Source organism: Cervus canadensis, chromosome 15 (genome assembly GCF_019320065.1).
Source record: "Cervus canadensis isolate Bull #8, Minnesota chromosome 15, ASM1932006v1, whole genome shotgun sequence".
Lineage (NCBI taxonomy): Eukaryota > Metazoa > Chordata > Mammalia > Artiodactyla > Cervidae > Cervus > Cervus canadensis.
This window is the reverse complement of record NC_057400.1, coordinates 65,765,447-65,792,566: the sequence shown is the minus strand read 5'-3', so window position 1 is coordinate 65,792,566 and position 27,120 is coordinate 65,765,447. Positions and strand designations below refer to the sequence as shown.

At 40.7% G+C, this 27,120-nt stretch overlaps 1 pseudogene; it reads right to left on the bottom strand.

The window, feature by feature from the left end:
* Nucleotides 1–1,118: 1,118 nt before the first annotated feature.
* On the bottom strand, nt 1,119–2,737 carry LOC122453676 (annotated as a pseudogene).
* Between the last annotated feature and the right edge of the window lie 24,383 nt (nt 2,738–27,120).

Sequence of the window (27,120 nt, the reverse complement as noted above, 5' to 3'; positions counted from 1 at the left end):
GGTCCCTCTCTATTCTCTTACCACTCTTGTATGGTCTGCATAGAAAACAACATTCTTTTCCCAGAACCTCGCAGACCCTACCCTGTTGGAGAAAAATCAAGTCTAATCCTCTCTTATTCTGCAAGACCACCTCAGACAAGGAAGTCAAAGACTTCTCTAAGTGACTGATTGCATCTACAGCAGCTCGTAGGGAGGAAAGCCCTTGGCCTTGCAGAGATAGTGAAGCTTGGTTAAATTGCACCCATATCTGAGGTACTTGGCCCTGCGAATTGCGCCACACTCGGGGCTACCAAATCTCTGTTTCCTATGTCCCATTCCCGGGGCCCATCGCAAGAGGTTACACAGCTCCAGCTCCTGCAATCAGCAGGAGAATTAGGAGACCTCCTGGAGGACGAGTTTCAGTTTCAAAGGATTTTATAGGTGAGGACTCGCCTTCCATTCTGCTCGCGCTTTTTCCTGTTCTTCCGGTGTGGCTTGCCGCACGTGATTGCAGTGAACCCAGGGTCCAATCCCGTCGACCTTGACAGCAGTAGGAGTGGTAAGGAGAACAACATAAGGGCCTTTCCATCTAGGTTCTAATACACAGGAGGGGGGCTTCCATACAGAATCTCAAAAGAGGTAAGATTCAGCTTGTTACGCGCCCGAAAGAGTGCGAAGGGAAGGAGGGTCACCCAGTCCCCGCCAGTCTCTATTGCCAACTTTGTCATTCTCTCAACCTGTCCTGAGCTCTGGGGATTATATTCACAATGTAACTTCCATTTTGTCCCCAGAGCTCGGGCCAGCCCTTGTACAATCTGGCTCACAAAGGCAGGTCCGTTGTCAGAGCCCATAGTCACTGGCAGCCCGTACCTAGGCACTATCTCCTCTAAGATCTTTTTAGCAACCACTATTGCTGTCTCTCCCTTAGTGGGGAAGGCTTCCACCCACCCTGAGAAGGTATCTACCAGAACTAACAGATAGCGATACCTGTACTTTCCTGGCCTTACCTCAGTGAAATCTATCTCCCAGTGTTGCCCTGGCTCTTCCCCTCGGTACCTCGTTCCCATGTGCTGCTTTTTCCCTGTCCTCATCAGCTGGCACGCTTTGCAAGCGTGGATTATCTCTCGTCCAGTTGCATTTTCCTCAAACACTGATCAACACGCAGATTCAGTCCATATTTGCTTTCATTTATCTACTGAGTGTACCCAAGCTTCTTCTTCAGAGACTCTGGGATCTCAGGGGGAGGAGGGCGAGGGAGCCTGAAGTAGACCTTCACAGAATCATAGATAAACCACTGTAGTGCAGTCAGAGTGCCGATCATGATGATGCGGGCAAAGAGTCCCTTCCATATACCTTTAAATCCAAGTCTCTTGAGGACCTGAGAGGCACTGCTACCCTTCTCTTTATTCAACACAGACACCACGAAATCGGTAGGGTGGGAAACAATGGCACAGAAGACTCCAGCTATGTAACCTGCCACAAATGTGACAACCAGCTGCTCTGGCTTTGAACATTCACTTCAGGGCTTAGGAACCACAAACTTGTACAATGCTTCAACAGTACGTTCAAAGCAGGCAGACTTCATCATGGTGTATGGTATCTGTCTCATAGCAACCCCCTTGTAGAATGCCTTTAAGCCTTCTTCCTTATACATTTTGGGAGCTGCATCCTTCAGAGTGTTAATATAACCTGGTTGGGTTTGAATTCGAACCTTAGCAGCTTCCATAGGAGCCAGAGCAATGTCAGCAAGGAATTCAGCACTGGTAGAGGCAGCCAAATACAGTGATGTGCGCCACAGATAGGCATTCTCCTCTCCAAGCATGTTGCTGTGCAAAACCTTGAAGACTTCATAAAAGCCAAACTTGCAGAGCCCCTGTAGGGAGTAGCCAATGAAGGTCGGGGCCCATCCTTTGGCCAAACCACGGAAATCATCCTCTTTGAGTGTAACTGAAAATCCATTAAAAATGCCCTTGTACTTCTGTGGGTCCACCTGCATATGGCATTTCACTAAATCCAGAGGAACAACAGCAGTGTCAGAGCACAACTTAAGACCCCACCAAAGCCACACAGTGCATAAAACTTCGCGGAGCCATATTCACAACTGTACTCTTCTACCGTGGTGGCTCCAGCTTTCCTTTGCCCATCTTTTGCAGAGCTGCTCCCATCGGTGAACCATACTAGCTCACTGTTGTCTAGGGGTACATCAGTTAAGTCTTTTCGTGCCGCCAGGGCCTCAGCCAGTATCTCGCTGCAATCATGGAGCTACAAACAGCTGGAATGGCTTATTTGGGTTAGGCAGGGCAAGGGCTGGGGCTTCTAGTAGGGCCCTTCTGAGTGTCTGGAAAGCCTGTTTCATTGGCTCAGTCCAAGTCCAGTTTGGGGTCTCTTTACTTCCCTCATACAAGGGCCGGGCCTTCTCAGCAAAGCCCATGATCCACAGTCTGCAATATCCAACAGTCCCCAGAAACTCTCTCACCTGGCGGGGGGTCTTGGGCTCTGGTATCCTTCATGGCCTGGGTTAGCCACCTTTGCCCCTGCCTGATCTTATACCCCAAACAGGTGACCTCTTGCCGGGCTATTTGTGTAGCAGAAGGACCTCTGGGTGGCAAGTAACTTTCTGGGTCTGATCTCCACCATAGAGAGGTACAAAGCCTACATTTGAAAAACATTCCAGATTTTCAGGGTCCCCACACCTCAGATCTAACATGTAATCTTCAGCAGAATTTTCCAGTTCCTCATGACTGCAATTATCCAACATATCCACAGGGCCAAGTAGAGGGGCTGGGCATTCTGGTATCACCAAAAACAAATGGGACACCTGGTGGGTCCCCAGATCTCCACATGTATGGTTACCCAGGACTTGGGGAGGGGTGCCGAGTCTTGACTCCCCTAGTCACTGTCTTCCCCCGCATATAGAACTCGAGTTCCAGGGGAGATTCTCTCTCTCTGGGTTGTTCCTCTCCTCAGGTCCCTCTTAGGGCACTCGTTTTTCCAGTGCCCCTGTTCTTTGCAGTAGGCACACTGATCTTTCTTTAGGGCCTGCCTTTTTGGTTTCTGTTTTTCTCCCGTCCAGGGGTCTTGAGGTTCCCTCAATTCTGTTCTGGCTTTTATCCCCGCAAAAAGAATCTGGGCTAGCTCCCTCTGGTTCTTCCAGTTTTCCCTCACTCTATGTTCTCTATCTTCCTTCCTGATCCTCTCAGCTAATTCCCTTTCCTCCTGTCGAATTCGTTCTTCCCTTTCTTCTGAGGTCTCCCTATTCTGTCTGATTTACAAATGCTAACAGAACTGCAGCACGTGACTCCTCAGCCTGGGGGTCCATAGGTGTATATTGCCTGAAAGCTTCCATCAGCCTCTCTAGGAAGGCTGCCGGGCTCTCAGTGGGCTCTTGCCTTACTAAATTTACCTTTGCCAAATTTGTCGGCTTTCTTGCTGTGGCCCGCAGGCCTGCCATCAGAGTCTGGCGGTACACTCAGAGACGCTCCCTACCTTCCGCTCGCTCAAAATCCCAATTAGGCCACAACAGAGGACACCCCTCATCCACGAGATGAGGCTGGGCGGTTGGCCTCCCGTTGGCCCCTGGGACCCGTTTCCATGCTTCTGCCAGAATTCACTCCCGTTCTTCTGTGGTGAAGAGCACCTGCAACAGCTGCTGACAATTATAGTGAAAGGAGAGTTTCACCTGGTCGGGCTTCTAGTTACTAAGGCTCACTTATTGTAGGGCCTTCAGAGTCCGCCAGAGTGTAGCCCTGGCCAGGACTCATCAATTGCGCCCACAACTATTCGCCTGTTCACTGAAACTCCTGAAGAGAGTCAGAACGAGACCAGAGACAATGCTGGCACACACACAAACACGGAAAAACATGGAGAGCCGAAGACAAACACGCGGACAGACAAACGTTGGCCGACAACACAGCGCTGAGTTTTTGGGCCCCCTGAGTTTTCTCACCAGATAGAAAGCTTTCTCCTGTGCCAGATACCTTCCTGCTTCACAGCAGGGCCCCAGATTTACACTGGACTTCCTGCGCCAGACACCTTCCTGCTTCACAGCAGGGCCCCAGATTTACACTGGACTTTTCCTGTCCTGCCTGAGACAATGCCGGCACACACACAAACACGGAGAGCCAAAGACAAACACACGGACAGCTGACAACACAGCGCTGGGTTTTCAGGCCCCCTGAGTTTTCCTGAGCACCGGTGCTATTATCTATCCTTCCCCTCTGTCCTGGAAGTGTTCTCTCCCCCCAGTCAAGGGATCCTGGACGAGCCCCCAAATGTTATGCCCGATGTCCGAATCCCCGAGCAGGAACAGAGAAGGCCTCCAAGACAATGCAACTCGCAGAAAGGGAAGTTTATTACTGACTCAAGCCAGGACTCTCTGCCGCAATCAACACAGTGATGCGGGTCAGAGAGCCCCGAGCTCAAGCTGTTACACAAATTTATAGGGTGAGAAGCGGATTGGTTACATGTTTGCAAAGCAATTTCATTGGTCAAAACTTTGGCACGCGCAGGACTTTCCTGGGGGTTTCCGCCCCGTTCCTAATTTCCTCATTGGCAAAAAGCGGTCAGTATTAAGTGCCTAATTGGCAAACAGCGGTCAGTGTTAAGTGAAAGCTAATTGGTTGTATCCAGGTGGCCTGATAATCTTACCAAGTAGGAAGGCCTACTTCTAATCTAAGCTGCATTACTTCTGCTCACCTCACACTTACCAGCTGAGATACTAGGGTAGCTCTGCTATGTACATATCTGTTGCCTAAACTTCTGGGTAATGGGAAGTAATCCTCTTCACAGTAGTTAACGACATGATGACAAATGCAGCAATATTGGTAGTATGGCACACGTGTTAGGAGAACAAACTCTGTATTCATGGTGTTGAATTTTGATAATGACTTCATTGTTTATTGGATATAGGAACTCGAAAGTGAAAGTGAAGTCGCTCAGTCGTGTCCGACTCTTTGTGACTCCATGGACTGTAGCCTACCAGGTTCCTCCGTCCATAGGATTTTCCAGACAAGAATACTGGAGTGGGTTCCCATTTCCTACTCCAGAAGATTTTCCCAACACAGGGATTGAACCCAGATCTCCCGCTTTGTAGGCAGACGCTTTACCGTCTGAGCCTCTAGGGAAGTCCCTAATATATGACCTTGGATAAGTTAAAACATTTTAAATGATAATAATTCCTAAAAAGTATTAATTAATAATACATACGATTTTATAGTTTACAAATAATATTATCACATGTATTTTTAATTTTATCCTGAATGATAATCTTTTGTGTGGGTATCAAAATCTTCATGTTATAAACGACAGAGGGAGGTAAGATGGGAAGGAGGGATAGATTAAATTATCATTCTGTGTCGAGTATCAGGCTAAGGTCTTTCACATAAGTACTATTACTTTTTTTTTTTTTTTTTTTTTTTGGGCAATTTGTAGGATCTTATTTCCCTGAGCAGGGATTGAACTCACACCCCTGATAGTGAGAGTTCAGAGTCCTAACCACTGAATCACCAAGGAATTCCCAGCTAAGTATTATTATTAATAAGACCTAACAGGTGAGAAAACTATTGATTAGACGAAATAAAACATTTGTTCAAAGGCCCAATGGGTAAATGGAGAAAAAGGAATAAATGTTCATAGTTTTCATTTTAAATATTTCCTTCTAATATGTTATTTTATAATAAGTAAAAAGATCATCTTAGTTTACCTATTAATTCCTAGTTGATTCTATAGAAAGATTAAAATGTATATTGTTCACATTAATGAAAGCACAATCACAATGATGTTTAAAGTGAAAATATAGCTTTTGTTATGGCTTTAACAGTATGCTATATACAGTAAGTTAGAGTATATACAGTAAGTTTTCTAAGCAAACAAAACATATGAACTGTAATTAAATCATATAAAATAATTTCACATATTTTTCACTTTATAAATTATTTTAGACACATATTAAAAGGAAGTTATTACCTCTGAATTTCTTAAATACAATAAAAATCAAATCACTAACTTTTTTGCCTCTTCTTTTTTTATTTTTTAATTGGAGGACAAATGTTGTGTTAGTTTCTACCATATGACAGTGCCAATCAGCTATAATTATTCATATATCCCCCCCCTCTTTAGCCTCTCTCCCTTCCCCCCATCCCATGCTCTAGGTCATCACAGAGCACCAGGCTGGGGTCCCTGTGTTATAAGCAACTTCTCACCAGCTATCTATTTTACGCATGATAGTGTATATATCTACACTATCTTTGCTACTTTGGCCATTTGTCCTACCCTCTCCTTCCCCTGCTGTGTCCTCAAGCATGTTCTCTACATCTGTGTCTCCATTCCTTCCCTGCAAATAGGTACCATTTTTCTAGATTCCATATATATGCATTAATATATGATATTTGTTTTTCTCTTTCTGACTTACTTCACTCTGTGTAGCAGGCTTTAGGTTCACCCATTTCACTACCACTGACTCTGATTTGTTCTTTTTTATGGTTGAGTAGTATTCCATTGCATATATGTACCAATTCTTTATCCATTTATCTGTCAGTGGACATCTAGGTTGCTTCCATGTCCTGGCTACAATAAATAATGCTGCAATGAATATTAGGGTAAATGTGTCTTTAAAAATTATGGTTTTCTCAGGGTATGTGTCCAGTAGTGGTGTTGTTGGGTCATGTGCTACACAAGCTGTAATCAGTCGTCCAGTTGTGTCTGACTCTGTGACCCCATGGACTATAGCCGGCCAGGCTATTCTGTCCATGGAATTTTCCAGGCAAGAATATTGTAGCAGGTTGCCATTACCTAATCCAGGCGATCTTCCCAGTCCAGGGATCGAACTCACCTTTCTTCCATCTGTTGCACTGGCAGGTCGACTCTTTACCACTGCACCACAGGCATCTCCATATTGTTCTTCACAGTGGCTGTATCAGTTTACATCCCCACCAACAGTGCAGGAGGGCTCCCTTCCCTCCACATCATCTCCAGCATTTATTGTTTATAGATTTTTTGATGATGGCCATTCTGACTGGTGTGATGTGATGTTTCATGGTAGTTTTGATTTGTCTCTCTCTAATAATTAGTTATACTGAGCATCTTTTCATGCATTTATTGACTACCTGTATGTCTTCTTTGGAGAATGTCTGTTTAGCCCTTCTGCCCATTCTTTGATTGGGCTCTTTGACCTTCTGATATTGAGCTGTAAGAGTTGCTTATATATTTTGGAGACTAATCCTCTGTCAGTTGTTTCCTTTGTTATTAATATTATTTTCTCCCATTCTAAGGGTTGTCTTATAATCTTGTTTGTGGTTTCCCTTGTTGTGAAAGCTTTTAAGCTTAATTAGGTCCTATTTGTTTATTTTTGTTTATATTTCTATTACTCTAGAAAGTGAGTCAAAGAGGATCTTGCTGTGATTGATGCCAAAGAGTGTACTGTGTATGTTTTCCTCTAAGAGCTTTATAGTTTCAGGTTTTAAGTTTAAGTCTTTAATCTATTTTGAGTTTATTTTTGTTTATGGTGTTAGGAAGTGTTCTAAGTTTTGTCTGTGGTGTTACAGTATTTCATTCTTTTACTTAGAGCTGTCCAGTTTTCCCACCACCACTTATTGAAGATGCTGTCTTTGCTCTATTGCATATTCTTGCCTCCTTTGTTAAAGATAAAGTGCCCATAGATTAATGGGTTTGTCTCTGGGCTTTCTATCTTGTTCCATTGGCTTATATATCTGTTTTTGTGCCAGTACCATACTGTCTTGATGACTGTAGCTTTGTAGTGTAGTCTGAAGTCAGGAAGCTTGATTGCTCTGGCTTCATTTTTCTTTCTCAAGATTGCCCTGGCTAATCAAGGTCTTTCATGTTTCCATACAAATTGTGGTATTTTTTCCTTCTACTTCTGTGATAAATGCCATTACCAGTTTGGTAGGAATTGCACTGAATCTGTAGATTGCTTTAGGTAGTGTATTCATTTTCATAATATTCATCCTTCCGATGCTGTATCTCTCCAGCTGTTTGTGTTGTCTTTGATTTCTTTCATCAGTATAGTTTTCTGCATACTGGTCTTTGTCTCTTTAGTAAATTCAACATCCATTTATGATAAAGTGTTAGTTACTCAGTTCAGTTCAGTTCAGTCGCTCAGTTGTGTCCGACTCTTTGCGACCCCATGAATCGCAGCACACCAGGCCTCCCTGTCCATCACCAACTCCCAGAGATTACTCAAACTCATGCCCATCGAGTCAGTGATGTCATCCAGTCATCTCATCCTCTGTAGTCCCCTTCTCCTTCTGCCCCCAATCCCTCCCAGCATCAGGGTCTTTTCCAATGAGTCAACTCTTTGCACGAGGTGGCCAAAGTGGTGGAGTTTCAGCTTCAGCATCAGTCCGTCCAATGAACAGTCAGTACTGATCTCCTTTAGGATGGACTAGTTGGATCTCTTTGCAGTCCAAGGGACTCTCAAGAATCTTCTCCAACACCATAGTTCAAAAGCATCAATTTTTCAGCGCTCAGCTTTCTTCACAGTCCAATTCTCACATCCATACATGACCACTGGAAAAATCATAACCTTTATTAGATGGACCTTTGTTGGCAAAGTAATGTCTCTGCTTTTTAATATACTATTTAGGTTGGTCATAACTTTCCTTCCAAGGAGTAAGCGTCTTTTAATTTCATGGCTGCAGTCACCATATGCAGTGATTTTGGAGCCCAAAAAAATAAAGTCTGACACTGTTTTCACTGTCTCCCCATCTATTTTCCATGAGGTGATGGGACAAGATGCCATGGTCTTAATTTTCTGAATGTTGAGCTTTAAGCCAACTTTTTCACTCTCTTTCATTTTCATCAAGAGGCTTTTCAGTTCCTCTTTACTTTGTGCCATAAGGGTGGTGTCATCTGCATATCTGAGGTCATTGATATTTTTCCCAGCAATCTTTATTCCAGCTTGTGCTTCATCCAGCCCAGCATTTCTCATGATGTCCTCTGCATATGAGTTAAATAAGCAGGGTGACAATATACAGCTTTGATGTACTCCTTTTCCTATTTGGAACCAGTCTGTTGTTCCATGTCCAGTTCTAACTGTTGCTTCCTGACCTACACACAGGTTTCTCAAGAGGCAGGTCAGGTGGTCTGGTATTCCCATCTCTTTCAGAATTTTCCACAGTTTATTGTGATCCACACAGTCAAAGGCTTTGGCATAGTCAATAAAACAGAAATAGATGTTTTTCTGGAATACTCTTGCTTTTTCGATGATCCAGTGGATATTGGCAATTTGATCTCTGGTTCCTCGGCCTTTTCTTAAACCAGCTTGAACTCCTGGAAGTTCTCGGTTCACGTATTTCTGAAGCCTGGCTTGGAGAATTTTGAGCATTACTTTACTAGAGTGTGAGATGAGTGCAATTATGCAGTAGTTTGAGCATTCTTTGGGATTGCCTTTCTTTGGGATTGGAATGAAAACTGACCTTTTCCAGTCCTGTGACCACTGCTGAGTTTTCCAAATTTGCCGGCATATTGAGTGCAGCACTTTCACAGCATCATCTTTCAGGATTTGAAATAGCTCAACTGGAATTCCATCACATCCAGTAGCTTTGTTTGGAGTGATGCTTTCTAAGGCCCACTTGACTTCATATTTCAGGATGTCTGGCTCTAGGTGAGTGAGCACACCATTGTGATTATCTGGCTCGTGAAGATCTTTTTTGTACAGTTCTTCACCTGTTCTTAATATCGTCTGCTCCTGTTAGGTCCATACCATTTCTGTCCTTTATTGAACCCATCTTTGCCTGAAATATTCCCTTGATATCTCCAATTTTCCTGAAGAGACCTCCAGTCTTTCCCATTCTGTTGTTTTCCTCTATTTCTTTGCATTGATCACTGAGGAAGGCTTTCTTATTTCTCCTGGCTATTCTTTGGAACTCTGCATTCAAATGGGAATATCTTTCCTTTTCACTTCTCTTCATTTCACAGCTATTTGCAAGGCCTCCTCAGAGAGCCATTTTGTTTTTTTACATTTCTTTTCCATGGGGATGGTCTTGATCCCTGTCTCCTGTACAATGTCACAAACCTCCATCCATAGTTCATCAGGCTCTCTGTCTATCAGATTTAGTCCCTTAAATCTATTTCTCACTTCCACTTTATAGTCGTAAGGGATTTGATTTAGGTCATACCTGAATGGTCTAGTGGTCTTCCCTATTTTCTTCCTTTTAAGTCTGAATTTGATAATAAGGAGTTCATGATCTGAGCCACAGTCAGCTCCTGGTCTTGTTTTTGCTGACTGTATAGAGTTTCTCCATCTTTGGCTGCAAAGAATATAATCAATCTGATTTCGGTGTTGACCATCTGATGATGTCGTGTTCAACTCTTTGTGACTCCATGGACTCCAGTTTACTAGGCTCCTCTATCCATGAAATTCTCCAGGCAAGAATACTGAAGTGGCTTGTCATTTCCTTCTCCAAAGGATCTTCCCAACCCAGGGGTCGAACTCAGGTCTCCTTCTTCATTGCAGGCAGATTCTTTGCTGTCTGAGTTACCAGGGAAGCCAATTTATGATGAAAACTCTCCAGAAAGTAAGCATAGAAGGAACCTACCTCAATATAATAAAGGCCATATATGACAAACCACAGCAAGCATTATTCCCAAAAACTGAAACACTTTCTCTACGATCAGGAACAAGAGAAGGGTGCCCATTCTTTTCATTACTATCCAACATAGTTTGGAAGTCCTAGCCATGGCAATCAGAGAAGAAAAAGAAATAAAAGGAATCAATTTGGAAAAGGAAAAACTCTCACTGTTTGCAGATGACATGATACTATACATCGAAAACCCTAAAGATGCCCCAAAAGTTACTGGAATTAGTCAATGAATATAGCCAAGTCATAGGATATAAAATTAATACATAGAAATCCCTAATTTCTATGAGAAGTTAAGGAAATAATCCCATTCTCCATTGCAACAAAAATAATAAAATGTTTAGGATAAAACCTACCTAAAGAGACAAAAGATTTGTATGCAGAAAACTCTAAGACATTGTCTCTTCTTCTAATGTATAATAGATTTATAATGGTAATCAATCTCAATTATTTTCTGGATGTAGAAGTGGTGCAAAAATGTATATAAGAAATGTAATATTGTCAAAATGATGTTCAGAAATATGTTGAAGATGAGATAACTGCATGGTAATGCTGTCACTTTGGTGGATAGTATTTCTTTTGGTAATTTCTGGGAACTTCTTTAAAAAGACTTAGCAATTGTTAAGAGAGCAGATAGTAAGAATTCTGATCACAAGAAGATTTTTTTTCTTTTCTTTTTATCATATCTATAAGCAATGATGGATTTTAACTAAACTTATTGTGGTAATCATTTCTCAGTATATATAAATCAAAATATCATGACATATACCTTAAACTTATATAGTTATATATGTCAATTATTTCTCAATAAAACTGGAAAAATAGAACTAGTAAATGAGAATGGCATAGCCTCTTAAACTTCCACTGGATTCTTCCATAGTGTTGATCCTTGCCCTAAGCACACATTAATTTGTCTTTACATCATGTATATCGATTTTTATTTCAACAAATCAGTGGCTAATATCCACATAAAACTATTGAATCGATCTCTAACATCTCATTTTAAAGCTATAGAATAAATTCTACATTTAACATTTTCATTTTAAAATCATTTTTCACACACAGCACCAACATTGATCCATATGACATTTTGTTACTTAAACCACTATAATTTTCCAGAATCTTTCTTTTATAATAAAAACCTAATTAGCAAGGTTTTTTTTTTTTTTTCCCCTTAAATGGATGTTGAACAATATAACTGTAATGCTTTAACTTTAAAAAAAAAAAAGTATGTTTGCTTCAGAGGAGGAAAATCTTTTTAAATATCTTACCCGACTACTATTTTTATAGGATAAGTTACATTGAACATCGTGAGGCATTTTTAATGACTATAAATCTTACAGTGCTTCCATAATATCTTTATCAGCATAGCTTATAAGAGAACAGTAGAACAGATTGAGGTGAATGCAAGGTGAATATCTTGTGTTAAGACTTTTGACATAAAATTACTAACAATGACTTTTACTCCCAAGTCATCAACAAGAAATGCTGATTAATTACAGTTTTAGATTTACCAAATGATGAGAAGAGAAACTATCTATGCTGTGTTATTAAACTGTTTTCATTCTTCACTTGCTTCTTAACTTTTTAACTCTGTGGTGGCATATAAAACACAATGCTTCTTTTAAAAACTATCTGTCTCAAATTTTCTGATAGCAATCTTATTTGGTGAAGGGTAACAATGATACTGGGAGAAGGAAATGGCAACCCTCTTCAGTATTCTTGCCTGGAGAATCATGTGGACAGAGAAGCCTGGTGTGCTACTGTCCGTGGGGTCACACAGAGTCGGACACGACTAAAGCAACTTAGCATGCATGCATGCATAGAAGGAAATGGCAGCCCACTCCAGTATTCTTGCCTGGATAATCCCAGGGATGGAGGTGCCTGGTGGGCTGCCATCTATGGGGTCGCACAGAGTCGGACAAGACTGAAGCGACTTAGCAGCAGCAGCAGCAGCAACAATGATACTTGAGTTTCCTTTGTGGCTCAGCTGGTAAAGAGTCTGCTTGCAATGTGGGAGACCTGTGTTTGATCCTTGGGTTGGGAAGATCCCCTGGAGAAGGGAAAGGCTACCCACTCCAGTATTCTGGCCTGGAGAATTCCATGGACTTGCAAAGAGTCAGACACAACTGAAAGACTTTCACTTTCACTTTTTCAACAATGATACTTACAGTATGTTGGTCATAAGGTTTTCTTGGGGATAAAATGAAAGTACAAATGTGAATGTTCTTAAAAAAAAAAGTAAAAGATACAGCATTATCTATTATTTGAAATTTCTTGGAATTGTATGGTAAATATGAGTTGGCCAAAAGTTATATATGTCAAACGCTACTTTTCAAGGAAATAAGTGTACTTAAGATAAAATTTCACTAAACTCTAGTTTGACAATTCAGATACATTTCAGAAGTTGTAAACGTGTGTGTGTGTGAGTACACATTTATTCTATAGCTTATATATTGGCATATGTATACATAAATATTATACAATGTATATATCATTCACATATGGTACATACATAATATATAGCATATATCTGCATAGTTTTATATGTATATGAACTAGATTTGTATCTAGAAATATCTTTTAATAAAGATATTACTGTAATTATATTTTTGGTACTACACTGTATATACAATTGACATATACTTATTTAACTAGAGTTTTCATGTATTCCTTCAAAAATATATAAGGCCATATAAAGTAAATAAAATTTTTCCTATTTTGTATAGCAGGAAATCAAGGCTTAAAGAAGTAATGTAACTTGCTCATTGAGAGAGTCAGTTCCTAGGCAGGTTGATAAGTCCAGGGTCCTCAAGAAGGAGAAAGAGGTCTGGGGCTGTCAAGGAGAAGATAGGGGTCTGGAGTTCTCAAGGAGGAGAAAAGGACAAAACATTTTTTTCTTTAAGCTGATGATTACACAGCAAACAACTCAGTTTAAGCTCTATGCTAAGGATTATATAACAACATGTCTTGCTTGAGGACAGTTTCTCCTTCTTGAAAGCCTCCTGACTAATCCTGTTATCTTAAAATGTATATTGTGGGAGCGGGTCTGGTAAGATCTTTCTATTGTTAGTTCTAATCCTCTCATATTAAAATGTAAATTGTAGGAGTGGGTCTAGTAAGATCTTTGCAACCTTGAGGCATTCTTTTGATTTACTGTAATAATCAGTTAAAAAATATATAGCTCCCTTGCTAAGACTAGCGAGGGGGGCACTCTCCGTTCCCCTTCTGATGTCTATGTCAGAAGCTTTCTCTGTCGCTTTTCGTACAGTAATAAAACTCCACTACACCAAAGCTCTTGAGTGATCAAGCCTGGTCCCTGGTCCTGAGCCTAAATCATCTTCTTCGGAGAAAATGAATCTGACACTATTAATGGTAAGCTATCATCATGGTCACAGATATCATTGAAATTCAAATTGATCTGCTGAAAAGCATGTACTCTTTTCACTATATCAAGTTATTTTGACTATTGAAAATGCTATAGCTAATCATTTCTTTCTGTTTAATTGTTTTTCCTAATTTCTTCATATATTCCACTAGTGACATATTCATTCTAATCTTTAAAAGTAGGTAATCCAGTGGTAAAGAATCCACCTTGCAATGCAGAGGACAGCGGCTCAGCCCCTGGTCCAGGAAGATCCCACCTGTGGTGGAGCAACTAAGCCTATGTGCCACAGCTAAAGTGCCATGCAGCGCAATTGCTGAAGCGCCAGGCCTAGGATCTGTGCTCTCCGACAAAAGGAGCCCGCACACTGCAACTAGAGAGTAACCCCCTCTTCCCACAACTGAGGCAAGCCTGCATGCAGCAGTGAACACCCAGCACAGCCAAAAATAAATCAATAATTTTAAAAAATTAAACTCAATCTCATCAATAGAAAAAAAAATCATAGGTGTAAAACACTTTTTGATGATTTTATCATGTTAGGTTAAAAACTTTACTCATGGTAATTATCAATTATCTTGGTGTGTTTGCTATGCATACATAAATATTCTACATTACATAGGTTAGTGATGCATTATACACACACACAAACACAATATATAAATTTTATACAGTAAGAAAGGATGTAAAAGATAAGGAACCTTGGTACAGCTTTAGGATATAGGGTCAGTAAACTTGGCTAGTATGAGATGTCACTGAAGAAGGAATTCATAGGGCCTGGACTCCATCTCAAGCCTGTGCTGATCGTGCTAGGCCGCCTCTCCAATGGACTCTGAACTCTGTGCTTAGCGCCTGTGGGAATGACAATGGAAGGATAAGACCTGCTCTGGGCAGGGGAATCTTGAAGATCACATCCAGGTTACTCATTGCCTAAGAGAAAACAGACACTAATCACCCCTGCCTCTGGACAGTATCTATCAGAATGTAGCCACAGGCTTATTGATTATTAACTGTTTGAACACATAACACGTGAATGATGGGGTTATTGTGATTGTATTTACCCTTCCTTTGTAAGCCTCAAGGGATTTGGGCTGGTGGGTTTGGACACATACACATAGGGTATAAAAGATTTTCACAAATGCTGGTCGGGGCCCTTGCCTAAGAGGAGACTCTGCCTTGGGCCCGCCGTGTAATCAACTGCACTCCACTATATGCACTGTCCTTCTGAGTGAGTTTATTTCCCGGAAAGCATGGCTATAACATCACTAAAATGTTCTTCCATAAAATTGGATTAATATATTGGGTTGGCAAAAATGTTCATTTAGGCTTTTCTCTTACAGCTTATGAAAAAACCTGAATGAACTTATTCAACAATCTAATATTTTTTAAATCAACAGTAGTAAGAATGTAGGAAGATAACATATTTTAAAAAAGATTCTATAAATTGTAAAGACCTCAATAAATGTTAGAGGCAATAATACTAAAATTAAATCTTGACTTCTTAATAGAGTATGAATTATATGAAGTTATATAAATTATATGTAAATTATAGAGTTATATAAATATAACTTTACTTAAATATGTATACTATAAAGTATATAACCATAAAATGCTCTTATTCTAAAGCTATCATTTATATTACAACATATTACAAACCTTGACACTTTTGTAATCTAAACATTTGATAATCTACTAGGAACTAATACGCATTGAGGTTTGTCCTTTCCATTATTATAATATCAGTAAAAGAAACATTTCATTCTGTTATGAACACATTTGGAAGGAATTTTAAGATATTTGATTAATTTCTCTTGTAGCTTTGAGAAGAGAATTTTCAAATTAAACAAGAAAATTACATTGAGATTTAAAACATATATACTGTATTTGAAAATGTCTCAACATTTTAAATCATTAAAGTAAATAATAATGTATTAGTATTTCACCCTACATGACACTATTTGAATTTAGAGAAGACTATTGATATATCTTTCCTGGTGGCTCAGACGGTAAAGCGTCTGCCTACAATGCGGGAGACCCGGGTTTGATCCCTGGGTCGGGAAGATCATCTGGAGAAGGAAATGGCAACCCACTCCAGTACTCTTGCCTGGAGAATCCTATGGACGGAGGAGCCTGGTAGGCTATAGTCTATGAGGTGGCAAAGAGTTGGACACAACTAAGCGACTTCACTTCACTATTGCCATATCAGAATTCAATGTTAAAAACGGAAATATATATAGTTTATGCAACTAGAATAATTTATTATGCCATAGAACATTTACATTTGTTTTCACTTTTGCCTTATATAATCTCTTAATATTTCCAGCCAGTTCAGTTCAGTTCAGTCGCTCAGTCATGTCCAACTCTTTGCGATCTCATGAATCACAGCACGCCAGGCCTCCCTGTCCATCATCAACTCCAGGAGTTTACCCAAACCCATGTCCATCGAGTTGGTGATGCCATCCAGCCATCTCATCCTCTGTTGTCCCTTTCTCCTCCTACCCCCAATCCTTCCCAGCATCAGGGTCTTTTCCAGTGAGTCAACTCTTCACATCAGGTGGCCAAAGTATTGGAGTTTCAGCTTTAACATCACTCCTTCCAGTGAACACCCAGGACTGATCTCCTTTAGGATGGACTGGTTGGATCTCCTTGCAGTCCAAGGGACTCTCAAGAGTCTTCTCCAACACCACAGTTCAAAAGCATCAATTCTTCGGTGCTCAGCTTACTTCACAGTCCAACTCTCACATCCATACATGACCACTGGAAAAACCATAGTCTTGACTAGACAGACCTTTGTTGGCAAAGTAATGTCTCTGCTTTTTAATATGCTTTTTAGGTTGGTCATAACTTTCCTTCCAAGGAGTAAGCATCTTTTAATTTCATGGCTGCAGTCACCATCTGCAGTGATTTTGGAGCCCCAAAAAATAGTCTGACACGGTTTCCACTGTTTTCCCATCTATTTGCCATGAAGTGATGGGACCAAATGCCATGATCTTAGTTTTCTGAATGCTGAGCTTTAAGCCAACTTTTACACCCTCCTCCTTCACTTTCATCAAGAGGCTTTTCAGTTCCTCTTCACTTTGTGCCATAAGGGTGGTGTCGTCTGCATATCTGAGGTTATTGATATTTCTCCTGGTAATCTTGTTTCCAGCTTGTGATTCTTCCAGCCCAGCATTTCTCATGATGTACTCTGCATATAAGTTATATATAAGCAAGGTGACAATATACAGCCTTGATGTACTCCTTTTCCTATTTGGAACCAGTCTGCTGTTCCATGTCCAGATATATATATATATATATATATATATATAATTATATTATATAATTATAATATATAATTAATATATATAACAATATATATATTATTTATATATAATATCTCCAACCAATCTATAATAATTGCAGAGCAATTATTTTGTCAGCTTCAAAAGTGAAAGATACTCTAAAGTACTTTGCCTGAAGTTACACAGTTATCCTATATGCGACCCAGGGCTAGAATCTTGATCACCTACATCTCTATAAAAGGAAGCAAGATGTTTCCTTAAGGGCTAAAGGAGCTGATTATAGTCATTAAAGAAAGTGAAGTCGCTCAGTAGTGTCCGACTCTGTGACCCCATGGACTGTAGCCTACCAGACTCCTCCGTCCATGGAATTTTCCAGGTGAGAATACTGGAGTGGGTTGACATTTCTTTCTCCAGGGGACCTTCTCGACCCAGGGATCGAACCCAGGTCTCCTGCATTATGGGCAGATGCTTTACCTTCTGAGCCACCAGGGAAGCCCCGATTATAGTCATTAGACTTGTTATAATCTCCAAATAAGTGGCATCAAACAGAAATATCAAGTATTTTAAGTACAAGCTTTTCTATTTCCATGACAACATTGTAAGCAAGGTAGAGTATTGCTGACCTAAATAAAAGTACATTTATTATGATGCATCACTGGATAGGCATTTGATAATATTCCCAAGTGGCACTAGTGGTAAAGAACTTGTCTGTCAATGAAGGAGGTGTAAAGTACATGACTGATCGATCCCTGGGTCAGGAATATCTCCTGGAGGAGGGCATGGCAACCCACTCTAGTATTCTTGCCTGGAGAATCCCATGGACAGAGGAGCCTAGTGGCTATAGTCTATGGGCTCGCAAAGAGTTGGACATGGCTAAAGAGACTCAGCATGCATGCACAAAGCAGCTTAGCATACAAGCATGCATTCAAAGAACAGTAAATAATCACTGAAAGCATATAATATAAACTATATTCTTTTTATACAGTATAAACTGAAGTGATTTAATACAACAATCTTCATCCAGGCAACAAACCTGGTTACACACTGCAATAGTATGTGCTAAGCACTGCTCAAGGTCCTTAGAATTAATCAATGAACAAAACATATACATATCCCTGCTTTTTGGAATTAACTGGTTAGAAGAATGAGTAATTTTAAATAGCAAACAAAATAAAGTATGTTGATGGTAATAAGTTCTACCGGGGTGGTGGGGGGTGGGAAGCAAATTGAGCAGTGACAATGAGGCGTGAATGTTGGATCCAAGAGAAAAAAGATACGCCATGTCGAAGGGCAAAGGAGAAGCCCTAGCAAGATGTTAGGAGGGGCGAAATTGCATTTAGAATCAAACCCCTTACCCGCCAGAGACACTCAGAGGACTCAAACAAACCTTGTGTGCACCAGGACCCACAGACCTCACAGAGACTGAGACAGAACTGTGTTTGAGTGTATCCTGCAAAAGGACAGGTCAGCAGTGGTCTGACACAGGGGTAGGGGCTCTGGATGCAGCAGAGCAGGGTGTGGCATAAGTCCTCTTGGAGGAGGTCACCATTAACCCCACCAAAGAACCACGAGAACTTACACAGGACTGGGAAATAGACTCTTGTAGGGCACAAACAGAACCTTGTGGACACAAGGAACCAGGAGAAAGGAGCAGTGACCCCACAAGAGACAGATCCAGACTTGCCCGTGAGTGTCCAGAAGTCTTCAGAGGAAGTGTGGGTCAACGGTGGCCTGCTGCAGGGTCGGCGGCACTGAGTGTGGCAATGTGTGCAAGGGACATTTTGAAGGAAGTCCACATATCTTCATTACCTCCACCATAGTCTGACCTCAGGTCAAACAACAGGGAGGGAACATAACCCTGCCCATCAACAGGAAAATGGATAAAAGATTTACTGAGCATGGCCCTGCCCACCAGAAGAAAACCTACTTTCCTCTACAGTCAGTCTCTCCCATCAGGAAGCTTCCATAAGCCTCTTATCCTTATCCATCAGAGGGCAGACAGAATGACAACCACAATCACAGAACTAAACAAACTGATCACATGGACCACAGCCTTGTCTAACTCAATGAAACTATAAGTCATGGCGTGTACTGCCACCCAAGACACACAGGTCATGGTGGAGAGTGTTGACAAAACGTGGTCCACTGGAGAAGGGAATGGCAATCCACTTTAGTATTCTTGCCTTGAGAACCCCATGAAAGCATGAAAAGGCAAAAAGATAGGACACTAAAATGTGAACTCCCCAGGTCGGTAGGTACCGAATATGCTACAGGAGATCAGTGGAGAAATAACTCCAGAAAGAATGAAGAGATGGAGCCAAAGTAAAGTCAACATTCAGTTGTGGATGTGACTGGTGATGGAAGTCCGATGCTGTAAAGAGCAACACTGCATAGTAACTTGGATGGAATGTTAGGTCCATGAATCAAGGCAAATTGGAAATGGTCAAACAGGAGATGGCAAGAATAAACGTCGACATTTTAGGAATCAGCAAACTAAAATGGACTGGAATGGGTGAATTTAACTCAGATGACTATTATACCTACTACTGTGGGCAAGAATCCCTTAGAAGAAATGGAGTAGTCATCAGTCAACAAAAGTCTTATTTCAGTACTGGGATGTAATATAAAAAATGACAGAATGTTCGTTTCCAAAGCAAACCATTCAATATCAAGGTAATCCAAGTCTATGCCCTGACCAGTAATGCTGAAGAAGCTGAAGTTGAATGGTTCTATGAAGACCTTCCAGAACTAACATCCCCAAAAGATGTCCTTTTCATTATAGGGAACTAGAATGCAAAAGTAGGAAGTCAAGAGATACCTGGAGTAACAAGCATATTTGGCCTTGGAGTACAAAATGAAGCAGGTCAAAGGCTAATAGAGTTTTGCAAGAGAACGCACTGGTCATAGCAAACACCCTCTTCCCACAACACAAGAGAAGTCTCTACACACAGACATCACCAGATGGTCAACACTGAAATCAGATTGATTATATTCTTTGCAGCCAAAGATGGAGCAGTTCTATACAGTCAGCAAAAACAAGACTGGGAGCTGACTGTGGCTCAGATCATGAACACCTTATTGCCAAATTCAGACTTAAATTGAAGAAAGTCAGGAAAACCACTAGACCATTCAGGTATGACCTAAATCAAACCCCTTATGAATATTCAGTGAAAGTGACAAATAGATTCAATGATTAGATCTGATAGACAGAGTGCCTGAAGAACTATGGACAGAGGTTCATGACACTGTACAAGAGGCAGTGATCAAGACCATCCCCAACAAAAAGAAATGCAAAAAGGGAAAATCGTTGTCTAAGAACGCCTTACAACTAGCTGAGAAAAGAAGAGAAGCAAAAGACAAAGGAGAAAAGGAAAGATGTATCCATTTAATGCAGAGTTCCAAACAATAACAAAGAGAGATAAAAAAGCCTTCCTCGATGATCAATGCAAAGAAATGGAGGAAAACAATAGAATGAGAAAGATGAGATCTCTTCAAGAAAATTAGAGTACCAATGGAACATTTCATGCAAAGATGGGCTATATAATGGACGGAAATAGTATGGACCTAACAGAAGCAGAAGATATTAAGAAGAGGTGGCAAAAAATTCGCAGGAGAACTATACAAAAAATGATCTTCATGACCCAGATAACCATGATGATATGCTCACTCACCTAGAGCTAAACATCCTGGAATGCAAAGTCAAGTGGGCCTTTGAAAGTATCACTACAACCAAAGCTAGTGGAGGTGATGGAATTCCATTTGAGCTATTCCACGTCCTAAATCATGATGCTACTAAAGTGCTACACCCAATATGCCAGCAAATTTGGCAAACTCAGCAGTGGTCAAAGGACTAGAAAGTGTCTGTTTTCATTCCAATCCCAAAGAAAGGCAATGCCATTGAATGTTCAAACTACTGCACAATTGCACTCATCTCACACACTAGCAAAGTCATGCTCAAAATTATCCAAGCCAGGCTTCAACAGTATGTGAACCATGAACTTCCAAATATTCAAGATGGATTTAGAAAGGCAGAAGAACCAGAGATCAAATTGCCAACATCTGTTGGATCATCACAAAAGCAAGAATGTTCCAGAAAAACATCTACTTGTGCTTTATTGAATACATCAAAGCCTTTGTTGTGTGGATCGCAACAAACTGTGGAAAATTCTTCAAGAGATGGAAATACCAGACCACATGACCTGCCTCCTGAGAAATCTGTATGCAGGTTAGGAAGCAACAGTTAGAACTGGACATGGAACAACAGACTGGTTCCAAATCAAGAAAGGAGTACATCACGGTTGTATATTGTCACCTGCTTATTTAACTTATATGCAGAGTACATTGTGCAAAATACCAGAGTGGATGAAGCACAAGCTGGAATCAAGATTGCTGGGAGAAATATCAATAACCTCAGATATACAGATGACACCACCCTTATGGCAGAAAGTGAAGAGAAACTAAAGAGTCTCTTGATGAGGGTGAAACAGGAGAGTGAAAAAGCTGGCTTAAAACTCAACATTCTGAAAACTAAGATCATGGCCTCTGGTACATCACCTCAAGGCAAATAGTTGGAGAAACATCAAAACAGTGACAGACTTTATCTCCAAAATCATTGCAGATGGTAACTGTCACAGTGAAATTAAAAGATGCTTACTCATTGAAATAAAAGCTATGACAAACCTAGACAGCATACTAAAAAGCAGAGACAATACTTTGCCAACAAATGTCTGTCTAGTCAAAGCTATGGTTTTTCCAGCAGTCATTGAGTAGATGTGAGTTGGACTATAAAGAAAGCCGAGCACTGAAGAATTGATGCTTTTGAACTGTGGTGTTGGAGAAGACTCAATGGATATGAGTTTGAGTAAACTGCAGGAGTTGGTGATGGACAGGGAAGCCTGGCATGCTGCAGTCCATGGGGCCACAAAGAGTCAGATACAACTGAGTGACTGAACAGAACTGAACTGAATGAGGGATGACAAAAATATAGTGGAGGGAGGGGGTTGTTTGTATTTTTCAGTTGCTCAGTCATGTCCCACTCTGTGACCCCATGAACTGCTGCATGCCAGGTTTTCCTGTCCTTCACTATCTCTCGGAGTTTGCTCAAATTTATGTCCATTGAATTGGTGATGTCATCCAAGCATCTCATCCTCTCTCGCCCCCTTCTTCTGCCTTCACTCTTTCACAGCATGAGGGTCTTTTCCAGTGAGTCAGTTCTTCGCATCAGGTGGCCAAAGTATTGGAACTTCAGCTTCAGCATCAGTCCTTCCAATGAATATTCACAGTTGATTTCCTTTGTGATTGACTGGCTTGATCTTCTTGCAGTCCAAGCGATTCTCAAGAGTCTTCTCCAATATCACAGTTCAAAAACATCAATTCTTCAGCGCTCAGCCTTCTTTATGGTCCAACTCTCACATTTGTACTTTTCTATACAGAAAATATGTTGGCAAAGTGATGTCTCCGTTTTTTAATATGCTGTCTAGTTTTGTCATAGCTTTTCTTTCAAGGAGCAAGCGTCTTTTAATTTCATGGCAGCAGTCACAGTCCGCAGTGATTTTGGAGCTCAAGAAAATAAAGTCTGTCACTGTTTCCAGTGTTTCCCCATCTATTTGCCATAAGGTGATGTTGGGTAGCTATTTTATAAAGCATGGCCATAGAAAGCGTTTCCCTGGTGGCTCAGATGGTAAGGAATCCGCCTCCATTGTGGGAGACCTGGGTTCTATTTGTTTTATCCCTTGGTCGGGAAGATCCCCGGAGGAAGGCAAGGCATCCCACTACATCTTTCTTGCCTGGAGAATCCCTACGGACAGTGGAGCCTGGCAGGCTACAGTCCATGAGGTCTTGAATCATGGGACACGACTGAGTGACTAAGCACAGCACAAGGAAAGTATCGATGAGAAGGTGAGCAATGACTTCGACCTGATAAATAGTAAATCATACAGATTTCCAGAGAAGGCAGTTCCAGGAAGAGGAAACTACTGCAGCAAGGGCACACACTTAGTAATATGCTTTAATGTCCTGAAATATTTGAAGAAGAAAAAGGCCAGTGTGACTGGAGAAGGATGAGCAAAAGGAAGAGGAACACGAGGTGAGGTGACGGAGAAGGCAAGAGACTGGGTCGGAGAGCTCTGCAGAGCTTCGGTATCTGCTGCTAGTGAAACGGGAAGTTCTTAAAGACTTCCCTCTGAGTCAGAGGAATAACATTACTTGGTATATGTTTTATCAAACCTCAGCAATGTTTTATTGACAATGCAAACCGGGGAACAGGGCGGACAAATTGGGAAACAGGAATACCAGTTAGGAAGGCAATAAACAAAATTAAGCAAGAGCTGATAGGTAGCTTAAATAAAGCAGAGGTGGTGAAGGGGTTATGATTCTAGGTATACTATGAAGGGAGAGCAAACATGACTTCATGACAAACTGGATGTGGTATATGTCAAAGAAAAACTGAAACCAACAATGACACTAAAGTTTTTGTCTTAAGTAACCTAAAGGATAGACTATCATCACTGAGCTAGGGCAGACTGTAGTAGGGACAGATTTAGGGTAGGCAGATAAGAAATATTCAGCTCCAGGTATATAATGATTCACAGATCTATCAGTTTCATCAAGTGGACAGCAATATGTGACTGGAGCTACAGAATATGGCCTGGACTGGAAATACAAATATGAAAGTAGTTGGTGTAGAAGTAGTATACAATGTCAGGAAACTGAAGTCAGCACAAGAGAGAATGTAGGTACACAGAAAAGAGTCAGTGACTAAGGACTGGATGACTCCAATGTGAAGAATTTTAAGGAAAGAGAAAGAATCAGTAAAATATAATTGAAAACAAAAAGTTCTTCATAGTGAAGTAGGAGGGAAAGTAATGAATAGTGGTTTTCTAGAAGTCAAGTGAAGAAACTACAAGATATAGTACAAGTAAACTAAGAGTACAAAGAATCTATTATTGTTAATGTAGAGTTCAAGAACAATTTCATTGGGGCTGAAGGAGGAAAACACTTTTTTGAGTGACTGAATAGAGAAATAAGGAGAGAGTTATTAGACAACACTGGCAACGTAGAGAAAATTATTTTGATGAAACTTGCTGCAAAAGAAGCAATAAAATGTAAAAGAAAAGCTTATGTTTGCTCATTCTTTTTAAAAGATGATTAAGTGCATAATATATTTATATGTCATTGGGGATAATCCACTAGATAAGGGAAAATTTATGCTGTAAGAGAGGATAATTATAGGTTCAAACTTCTTGAACAGGGAAGAGAGGATGGGTCATAGAGACCAAGTAGAGGGACTGGCTTGAGACCAGATCAACTTAATGTGATGCATTATATTAACACAAAATTGTAAATCAACTATATTCCAGTAATTTTTTTAAATAATGCACTATATAATTCTATGTTTAAGTATGCACCCTATGTTTTAAATTTGGTTTCTATATATTTGAACAGATTTCTAATTTAATGCAAATTGATAATTGTATAAAACAATTTGTTCATACTTCCTATAAAGATGACAAGACCAATCTTAACAATGTAACACTCAGCTGAGTATAATTAAACTATGTTCAATGTTTAGATATGACACATGCATTATAATGGCTCAATCAACAAATACTTTCTGAGCATTTGCTGTATCCTTTATTTTTTTCCTGAATTAAAGGCACTTCCCTGTCAAGGGCTGGGTTAAAATAATGCTACTTTGAGGTTGGAATTCACAGCTGTATATAATTGTTTTTTTGACCAGACTACACCAAATTAATAAAAAGATTATCTATCTTATACATGTGTTATGTCATGCTAAGTCGCTTCAGTCGTGTCCGACTCTGTGCGACCCCATGGACAGCAGCCCACCAGGCTCCTCTGTCCACAGGATTCTCTAGGCAATACTGGAGTGGGTTGCCTTATACATAGTATTGGGTATATGTCAATCCCAATCTCCCAATTCATCCCACCCTCCCATTTCCCACCTTGGTGTCCCTACATTTGTTCTCTGTGTCTATGTCTCTATTTCTGCTTTACAAATAGGTTCAAGTGTACTATTTTTCTAGATTCTATATATATGCAATAATACATAATACATTTTTCTCTTTCTGACATTTCACTCTGTATGACAGCCTCTAGGTCCATCCACGTCTCTGCAAATGGCACAATTTCACTCCTTTTTATGGCTGGATAATATTCCATTATATATATACACCACATCATCTTTATACATTCCTCTGTCAATGAACACTTAGGTTGCTTCCATGTCCTGGCTATTGTAAATAGTCCTGCGATAAACATTGAGATGCTTGTATCTTTTGGAGTCATGGTTTTCTCTGGGTCTATGCCCAGTAGTGGGATTGCTGGGCCATTTTTAGTTCTATTTAAGGAACTAGTTCTACTTTTAGTTTTTTTAAGGGACTTCCATACTCTTCTCCATAACGGTTGCACCAATCCACATTCCCATAACAGTGTAGGAGGCTTCCCTTTTCTTCACACCCTATCCAGCATTTAGTGTTTATAGATTTTTTTCATGATGGCCATTATGACCAGTGTGAGGTGACACTTCATTGTAGTGTTGATTTGTATTTCTCTAATAACTAGCAAAAAAGCAAGAGAGTTCCAGAAAAACGTCTATTTCTGCTTTATTGACTATGCCAAAGCCTTTGACTGTGTGGATCACAATAAACTGTGGAACATTCTGAAAGAGATGGGAATACCAAACCATCTGACCTGCCTCTTGAGAAACCTGTATGCAGGTCAGGAAACAACAGCTCAAACTAGACATGGAACAACAGACTGGTTCCAAATAGGAAAAGGAATATGTGAAGGTTGTATATTGACACCCTGCTTATTTAACTCATGTGCAGAGTACATCATGAGAAATGCTGGGCTGGAAGAAGCACAAGCTGGCAGCAAGATTGCCGGGAGAATTATCAATAACCTCAAATATGCAGATGACACCACCCTAATGGCAGAAAGTGAAGAAGAGCTACAGAGCCTCTTGATGAAAGTGAAAGAGGAGAGTGAAAAAGTTGGCTTAAAGCTCAACATTCAGAAAACTAAGATCATGGCATCTGGTCCCACCACTTCATGGGAAATAGATGGGGAAACAGTGGAAACAGTGGCTGACTTTATTTTTCTGGGCTCCAAAATCACTGCAGATGGTGACTGCAGCCATGAAATTAAGACGCTTACTCCTTGGAAGGAAAGTTATGACCAACCTAGACAGCATATTAAAAAGCAGAGGCATTATTTTGCCAACAAAGGTGTGTCTAGTCAAGGCTATGGTTTTTCCAGTGGTCATGTATTGATGTGAGAGTTGGACTCTAAAGAAAGCTGAGCACCGAAGAATTGATGCTTTTGAACTGTGGTGTTGGAGAAGACTCTTGAGAGTCCCTTGGACTGCAAGGAGATCCAACCAGTCCATCCTAAAGGAGATCAGTCCTGAGTATTCATTGGAAGGATTGATGTTGAAGCTGAAACTCCAATACTTTGGCCATCTGATGCGGAGAGTTGACTCATTGGAAAAGACCCTGATGCTGGAAAAGATTGAGGGCAGGAGGAGAAGGGGACAACAGAGGATGAGATGATTAGACGGCATCACCGACTCGATAGACATGGATTTGGGTGAACTCCGGGAGTTGGTGATGGACAGGGAGGCCGGGAGTGCTGCGGTTCATGGGGTCACAAAGAGTCAGACACAACTGAGCGACTGAACTGAACTGAAGTGAATAACTAGGGATGTTGAGTATCTTTTCATGTACCTCTTGGCCATCTGTCGGAGAAGGCAATGGCACCCCACTCCAGTACTCTTGCCTGGAAAATCCCATGGACAGAGGAGCCTGGTGGGCTGCAGTCCATGGGGTCGCTAAGAGTCGGACATGACTGAGTGAATTCACTTTCA